The sequence below is a fragment of the Taeniopygia guttata genome, chromosome 3 (genome assembly GCF_048771995.1).
Source record: "Taeniopygia guttata chromosome 3, bTaeGut7.mat, whole genome shotgun sequence".
Lineage (NCBI taxonomy): Eukaryota > Metazoa > Chordata > Aves > Passeriformes > Estrildidae > Taeniopygia > Taeniopygia guttata.
This window is the reverse complement of record NC_133027.1, coordinates 115,551,839-115,561,492: the sequence shown is the minus strand read 5'-3', so window position 1 is coordinate 115,561,492 and position 9,654 is coordinate 115,551,839.

The window sequence follows — 9,654 nt, the reverse complement described above, 5'->3', positions numbered from 1 at the left end:
AGGGATTCCCTAAGTACACAAACAAGAACGGATGCTTACGGTCGCACCAAAAACTGAAACCTGAGCAAAAACAACAGCTTCTCTCCACTGCTCACCTAGCACAATGGGCCTTGACTGCTGCTATCTGCCAGGATCTCCTAAAAATAAAGACAAAAACACCGCTGTAACATAGTCACCATTTAGAATTCCCCTGTAAATGCAAACAATGACCGACCTGCTCATGGGAAGATCCTCACCCAGGACTGGCGCTCTCCGCCACAGATTTGAACTGTCAGCATCTGAAAGGAAGTTAGAACTAGTATCAAACAGCTGCAGGACAACTTAACACCACTGAACATGTTATGGCCATCTCCTTACACAATCCAGATCCCAACTACACACTGCATTACCAATTTCAAGTCCCCAGGACTTGTGCTATTACAGGCTATGCAGCAGGGCAGAGCATGGCCGGGACAAATATGTGCAGACACCCGTGACACAGGACAGGACGTGACAGGGAGAGAGAGCTCTTGAGGAGAAGAAAGGACCGAGAGACGCAAACAACACAGAGTGCACCAGAGACAAGTGACAGGACACACACCGGAACTGCTCTGCCCTGTGAACCTCAGCACTGAGACCAAAACAGACACTTTCCTTTTAGGTGGCCTAAGGAAACGCTTCTTGGACATCCCCATCCCCAAAACAGACAAAAAAAAACCCTTCTAGAAAGGCCCGAGCCAGCACCCCGCTTCCATCCCCTCTGTAGGTCGTAACACTGCACTTATCTTGCACATATCTGGGGATGTCAATCCCTGCTGGCTGCAGAAGAAGGCCGTCTGCCCGCCTGCTAAGTTCCAGCTGTCCCCTCTTGGTCTGCCCACAGAAAGAAAACCAAACATCAGTGCACAGTCTTAACAGCACATCGGCCAAAACCTGGTAAATCTGCTACTCACCATCCTCCTCAGAGTGCCCAGGCCACACACTTCAGGCGTGCTTGGAGGCCGACAGCATCACCTATGGGTACAGCACGGTTAAGTGGAGAGGGGCTGATGTGGCATTGCTGAAACTTGAGTGTACCCACGCTCCTCCTCCCTACATCCCAGACTCACCGCAATTCCTTGTCCACTCCTCTGGGCTACCAGGGTGGGACCCTGACATACAAAATGTGAAGGCTTCATCACAGGGTCCCGCTATACTTCCAGAGGTCTCATAAAGCACAGGAAACCCAGTCCATTGGCCAGCTGGTGACAGGTGCTATGCGTACTCCGAAGGGATTCCCTAAAGTACACAAACAAGAACGGATGCTTACGGTCGCACCAAAAACCGAAACCTGAGCAAAAACAACAGCTTCTCTCCACTGCTCACCTAGCACAATGGGCCTTGACTGCTGCTATCTGCCAGGATCTCCTAAAAATAAAGACAAAAACACCGCTGTAACATAGTCACCATTTAGAATTCCCCTGTAAATGCAAACAATGACCGACCTGCTCATGGGAAGATCCTCACCCAGGACTGGCGCTCTCCGCCACAGATTTGAACTGTCAGCATCTGAAAGGAAGTTAGAACTAGTATCAAACAGCTGCAGGACAACTTAACACCACTGAACATGTTATGGCCATCTCCTTACACAATCCAGATCCCAACTACACACTGCATTACTAATTTCAAGTCCCCAGGACATGTGCTATTACAGGCTATGCAGCAGGGCAGAGCATGGCCGGGACAAATATGTGCAGACACCCGTGACACAGGACAGGACGTGACAGGGAGAGAGAGCTCTCGAGGAGAAGAAAGGACCGAGAGACCCAAACAACACAGAGTGCACCAGAGACAAGTGACAGGACACACACCGGAACTGCTCTGCCCTGTGAACCTCAGCACTGAGACCAAAACAGACACTTTCCCTTTAGGTGGCCTAAGGAAACACTTCTTGGGCATCCCCATTCCCAAAACAGATAATAAAAACCCTTCTAGAAAGGCCAAAGCCAGCACCCCGCTTCCATCCCCTCTGTAGGTCGTAACACTCCACTTATCTTGCACATATCTGGGAATGTCAATCCCTGCTGGCTGCAGAAGAAGGCCGTCTGCCTGCCTGCTAAGTTCCAGCTGTCACCTCTTGGTCTGCCCACAGAAAGAAAACCAAACATCAGTGCACAGTCTTAACAGCACATCGGCCAAAACCTGGTAAATCTGCTACTCACCATCCTCCTCAGAGTGCCCAGGCCACACACTTCAGGCGTGCTTGGAGGCCGACAGCATCACCTATGGGTACAGCACGGTTAAGTGGAGAGGGGCTGACGTGGCATTGCTGAAACTTGAGTGCACCCACACTCCTCCTCCCTACATCCCAGACTCACCGCAATTCCTTGTCCACTCCTCTGGGCTACCAGGGTGGGACCCTGACATACCAAATTTTTAGGCTTCATCACAGGGTCCCGCTATACTTCCAGAGGTCTCATAAAGCACAGGAAACCCAGTCCATTGGCCAGCTGGTGACAGGTGCTATGCGTACTCCGAAGGGATTCCCTAAAGTACACAAACAAGAACGGATGCTTACGGTCGCACCAAAAACCGAAACCTGAGCAAAAACAACAGCTTCTCTCCACTGCTCACCTAGCACAATGGGCCTTGACTGCTGCTATCTACCAGGATCTCCTAAAAATAAAGACAAAAACACCGCTGTAACAGAGTCACCATTTAGAATTCCCCTGTAAATGCAAACAATGACCGACCTGCTCATGGGAAGATGCTCACCCAGGACTGGCGCTCTCCGCCACAGATTTGAACTGTCAGCATCTGAAAGGAAGTTAGAACTAGTATCAAACAGCTGCAGGACAACTTAACACCACTGAACATGTTATGGCCATCTCCTTACACAATCCAGATCCCAACTACACACTGCATTACCAATTTCAAGTCCCCAGGACTTGTGCTATTACAGGCTATGCAGCAGGGCAGAGCATGGCCGGGACAAATATGTGCAGACACCCGTGACACAGGACAGGACGTGACAGGGAGAGAGAGCTCTCGAGGAGAAGAAAGGACCGAGAGACCCAAACAACACAGAGTGCAACAGAGACAAGTGACAGGACACACACCGGAACTGCTCTGCCCTGTGAACCTCAGCACTGAGACCAAAACAGACACTTTCCCTTTAGGTGGCCTAAGGAAACGCTTCTTGGACATCCCCATTCCCAAAACAGACAAAAAAAAAACCCTTCTAGAAAGGCCCGAGCCAGCACCCCGCTTCCATCCCCTCTGTAGGTCGTAACACTGCACTTATCTTGCACATATCTGGGGATGTCAATCCCTGCTGGCTGCTGAAGAAGGCCGTCTGCCCGCCTGCTAAGTTCCAGCTGTCACCTCTTGGTCTGCCCACAGAAAGAAAACCAAACATCAGTGCACAGTCTTAACAGCACATCGGCCAAAACCTGGTAAATCTGCTACTCACCATCCTCCTCAGAGTGCCCAGGCCACACACTTCAGGCGTGCTTGGAGGCCGACAGCATCACCTATGGGTACAGCACGGTTAAGTGGAGAGGGGCTGACGTGGCATTGCTGAAACTTGAGTGTACCCACGCTCCTCCTCCCTACATCCCAGACTCACCGCAATTCCTTGTCCACTCCTCTGGGCTACCAGGGTGGGACCCTGACATACAAAATGTGAAGGCTTCATCACAGGGTCCCGCTATACTTCCAGAGGTCTCATAAAGCACAGGAAACCCAGTCCATTGGCCAGCTGGTGACAGGTGCTATGCGTACTCCGAAGGGATTCCCTAAAGTACACAAACAAGAACGGATGCTTACGGTCGCACCAAAAACCGAAACCTGAGCAAAAACAACAGCTTCTCTCCACTGCTCACCTAGCACAATGGGCCTTGACTGCTGCTATCTGCCAGGATCTCCTAAAAATAAAGACAAAAACACCGCTGTAACAGAGTCACCATTTAGAATTCCCCTGTAAATGCAAACAATGACCGACCTGCTCATGGGAAGATGCTCACCCAGGACTGGCGCTCTCCGCCACAGATTTGAACTGTCAGCATCTGAAAGGAAGTTAGAACTAGTATCAAACAGCTGCAGGACAACTTAACACCACTGAACATGTTATGGCCATCTCCTTACACAATCCAGATCCCAACTACACACTGCATTACCAATTTCAAGTCCCCAGGACTTGTGCTATTACAGGCTATGCAGCAGGGCAGAGCATGGCCGGGACAAATATGTGCAGACACCCGTGACACAGGACAGGACGTGACAGGGAGAGAGAGCTCTCGAGGAGAAGAAAGGACCGAGAGACCCAAACAACACAGAGTGCACCAGAGACAAGTGACAGGACACACACCGGAACTGCTCTGCCCTGTGAACCTCAGCACTGAGACCAAAACAGACACTTTCCCTTTAGGTGGCCTAAGGAAACGCTTCTTGGACATCCCCATCCCCAAAACAGACAAAAAAAAACCCTTCTAGAAAGGCCCGAGCCAGCACCCCGCTTCCATCCCCTCTGTAGGTCGTAACACTCCACTTATCTTGCACATATCTGGGGATGTCAATCCCTGCTGGCTGCAGAAGAAGGCCGTCTGCCCGCCTGCTAAGTTCCAGCTGTCCCCTCTTGGTCTGCCCACAGAAAGAAAACCAAACATCAGTGCACAGTCTTAACAGCACATCGGCCAAAACCTGGTAAATCTGCTACTCACCATCCTCCTCAGAGTGCCCAGGCCACACACTTCAGGCGTGCTTGGAGGCCGACAGCATCACCTATGGGTACAGCACGGTTAAGTGGAGAGGGGCTGACGTGGCATTGCTGAAACTTGAGTGTACCCACGCTCCTCCTCCCTACATCCCAGACTCACCGCAATTCCTTGTCCACTCCTCTGGGCTACCAGGGTGGGACCCTGACATACAAAATGTGAAGGCTTCATCACAGGGTCCCGCTATACTTCCAGAGGTCTCATAAAGCACAGGAAACCCAGTCCATTGGCCAGCTGGTGACAGGTGCTATGCGTACTCCGAAGGGATTCCCTAAAGTACACAAACAAGAACGGATGCTTACGGTCGCACCAAAAACCGAAACCTGAGCAAAAACAACAGCTTCTCTCCACTGCTCACCTAGCACAATGGGCCTTGACTGCTGCTATCTGCCAGGATCTCCTAAAAATAAAGACAAAAACACCGCTGTAACAGAGTCACCATTTAGAATTCCCCTGTAAATGCAAACAATGACCGACCTGCTCATGGGAAGATGCTCACCCAGGACTGGCGCTCTCCGCCACAGATTTGAACTGTCAGCATCTGAAAGGAAGTTAGAACTAGTATCAAACAGCTGCAGGACAACTTAACACCACTGAACATGTTATGGCCATCTCCTTACACAATCCAGATCCCAACTACACACTGCATTACCAATTTCAAGTCCCCAGGACTTGTGCTATTACAGGCTATGCAGCAGGGCAGAGCATGGCCGGGACAAATATGTGCAGACACCCGTGACACAGGACAGGACGTGACAAACGAGGGGACGTGACAGGGAGAGAGAGCTCTCGAGGAGAAGAAAGGACCGAGAGACCCAAACAACACAGAGTGCACCAGAGACAAGTGACAGGACACACACCGGAACTGCTCTGCCCTGTGAACCTCAGCACTGAGACCAAAACAGACACTTTCCCTTTAGGTGGCCTAAGGAAACGCTTCTTGGACATCCCCATCCCCAAAACAGACAAAAAAAAACCCTTCTAGAAAGGCCAAAGCCAGCACCCCGCTTCCATCCCCTCTGTAGGTCGTAACACTCCACTTATCTTGCACATATCTGGGAATGTCAATCCCTGCTGGCTGCAGAAGAAGGCCGTCTGCCCGCCTGCTAAGTTCTAGCTGTCACCTCTTGGTCTGCCCACAGAAAGAAAACCAAACATCAGTGCACAGTCTTAACAGCACATCGGCCAAAACCTGGTAAATCTGCTACTCACCATCCTCCTCAGAGTGCCCAGGCCACACACTTCAGGCGTGCTTGGAGGCCGACAGCATCACCTATGGGTACAGCACGGTTAAGTGGAGAGGGGCTGACGTGGCATTGCTGAAACTTGAGTGTACCCACGCTCCTCCTCCCTACATCCCAGACTCACCGCAATTCCTTGTCCACTCCTCTGGGCTACCAGGATGAGACCCTGACATACAAAATGTTTAGGCTTCATCACAGGGTCCCGCTATACTTCCAGAGGTCTCATAAAGCACAGGAAACCCAGTCCATTGGCCAGCTGGTGACAGGTGCTATGCGTACTCCGAAGGGATTCCCTAAAGTACACAAACAAGAACGGATGCTTACGGTCGCACCAAAAACCGAAACCTGAGCAAAAACAACAGCTTCTCTCCACTGCTCACCTAGCACAATGGGCCTTGACTGCTGCTATCTGCCAGGATCTCCTAAAAATAAAGACAAAAACACCGCTGTAACATAGTCACCATTTAGAATTCCCCTGTAAATGCAAACAATGACCGACCTGCTCATGGGAAGATCCTCACCCAGGACTGGCGCTCTCCGCCACAGATTTGAACTGTCAGCATCTGAAAGGAAGTTAGAACTAGTATCAAACAGCTGCAGGACAACTTAACACCACTGAACATGTTATGGCCATCTCCTTACACAATCCAGATCCCAACTACACACTGCATTACCAATTTCAAGTCCCCAGGACTTGTGCTATTACAGGCTATGCAGCAGGGCAGAGCATGGCCGGGACAAATATGTGCAGACACCCGTGACACAGGACAGGACGTGACAGGGAGAGAGAGCTCTCGAGGAGAAGAAAGGACCGAGAGACCCAAACAACACAGAGTGCACCAGAGACAAGTGACAGGACACACACCGGAACTGCTCTGCCCTGTGAACCTCAGCACTGAGACCAAAACAGACACTTTCCTTTTAGGTGGCCTAAGGAAACGCTTCTTGGACATCCCCATTCCCAAAACAGATAATAAAAACCCTTCTAGAAAGGCCAAAGCCAGCACCCCGCTTCCATCCCCTCTGTAGGTCGTAACACTCCACTTATCTTGCACATATCTGGGAATGTCAATCCCTGCTGGCTGCAGAAGAAGGCCGTCTGCCTGCCTGCTAAGTTCCAGCTGTCACCTCTTGGTCTGCCCACAGAAAGAAAACCAAACATCAGTGCACAGTCTTAACAGCACATCGGCCAAAACCTGGTAAATCTGCTACTCACCATCCTCCTCAGAGTGCCCAGGCCACACACTTCAGGCGTGCTTGGAGGCCGACAGCATCACCTATGGGTACAGCACGGTTAAGTGGAGAGGGGCTGACGTGGCATTGCTGAAACTTGAGTGTACCCACGCTCCTCCTCCCTACATCCCAGACTCACCGCAATTCCTTGTCCACTCCTCTGGGCTACCAGGGTGGGACCCTGACAAACAAAATGTGAAGGCTTCATCACAGGGTCCCGCTATACTTCCAGAGGTCTCATAAAGCACAGGAAACCCAGTCCATTGGCCAGCTGGTGACAGGTGCTATGTGTACTCCGAAGGGATTCCCTAAGTACACAAACAAGAACGGATGCTTACGGTCGCACCAAAAACTGAAACCTGAGCAAAAACAACAGCTTCTCTCCACTGCTCACCTAGCACAATGGGCCTTGACTGCTGCTATCTGCCAGGATCTCCTAAAAATAAAGACAAAAACACCGCTGTAACATAGTCACCATTTAGAATTCCCCTGTAAATGCAAACAATGACCGACCTGCTCATGGGAAGATCCTCACCCAGGACTGGCGCTCTCCGCCACAGATTTGAACTGTCAGCATCTGAAAGGAAGTTAGAACTAGTATCAAACAGCTGCAGGACAACTTAACACCACTGAACATGTTATGGCCATCTCCTTACACAATCCAGATCCCAACTACACACTGCATTACCAATTTCAAGTCCCCAGGACTTGTGCTATTACAGGCTATGCAGCAGGGCAGAGCATGGCCGGGACAAATATGTGCAGACACCCGTGACACAGGACAGGACGTGACAGGGAGAGAGAGCTCTTGAGGAGAAGAAAGGACCGAGAGACGCAAACAACACAGAGTGCACCAGAGACAAGTGACAGGACACACACCGGAACTGCTCTGCCCTGTGAACCTCAGCACTGAGACCAAAACAGACACTTTCCTTTTAGGTGGCCTAAGGAAACGCTTCTTGGACATCCCCATCCCCAAAACAGACAAAAAAAAACCCTTCTAGAAAGGCCCGAGCCAGCACCCCGCTTCCATCCCCTCTGTAGGTCGTAACACTGCACTTATCTTGCACATATCTGGGGATGTCAATCCCTGCTGGCTGCAGAAGAAGGCCGTCTGCCCGCCTGCTAAGTTCCAGCTGTCCCCTCTTGGTCTGCCCACAGAAAGAAAACCAAACATCAGTGCACAGTCTTAACAGCACATCGGCCAAAACCTGGTAAATCTGCTACTCACCATCCTCCTCAGAGTGCCCAGGCCACACACTTCAGGCGTGCTTGGAGGCCGACAGCATCACCTATGGGTACAGCACGGTTAAGTGGAGAGGGGCTGATGTGGCATTGCTGAAACTTGAGTGTACCCACGCTCCTCCTCCCTACATCCCAGACTCACCGCAATTCCTTGTCCACTCCTCTGGGCTACCAGGGTGGGACCCTGACATACAAAATGTGAAGGCTTCATCACAGGGTCCCGCTATACTTCCAGAGGTCTCATAAAGCACAGGAAACCCAGTCCATTGGCCAGCTGGTGACAGGTGCTATGCGTACTCCGAAGGGATTCCCTAAAGTACACAAACAAGAACGGATGCTTACGGTCGCACCAAAAACCGAAACCTGAGCAAAAACAACAGCTTCTCTCCACTGCTCACCTAGCACAATGGGCCTTGACTGCTGCTATCTGCCAGGATCTCCTAAAAATAAAGACAAAAACACCGCTGTAACATAGTCACCATTTAGAATTCCCCTGTAAATGCAAACAATGACCGACCTGCTCATGGGAAGATCCTCACCCAGGACTGGCGCTCTCCGCCACAGATTTGAACTGTCAGCATCTGAAAGGAAGTTAGAACTAGTATCAAACAGCTGCAGGACAACTTAACACCACTGAACATGTTATGGCCATCTCCTTACACAATCCAGATCCCAACTACACACTGCATTACTAATTTCAAGTCCCCAGGACATGTGCTATTACAGGCTATGCAGCAGGGCAGAGCATGGCCGGGACAAATATGTGCAGACACCCGTGACACAGGACAGGACGTGACAGGGAGAGAGAGCTCTCGAGGAGAAGAAAGGACCGAGAGACCCAAACAACACAGAGTGCACCAGAGACAAGTGACAGGACACACACCGGAACTGCTCTGCCCTGTGAACCTCAGCACTGAGACCAAAACAGACACTTTCCCTTTAGGTGGCCTAAGGAAACACTTCTTGGGCATCCCCATTCCCAAAACAGATAATAAAAACCCTTCTAGAAAGGCCAAAGCCAGCACCCCGCTTCCATCCCCTCTGTAGGTCGTAACACTCCACTTATCTTGCACATATCTGGGAATGTCAATCCCTGCTGGCTGCAGAAGAAGGCCGTCTGCCTGCCTGCTAAGTTCCAGCTGTCACCTCTTGGTCTGCCCACAGAAAGAAAACCAAACATCAGTGCACAGTCTTAACAG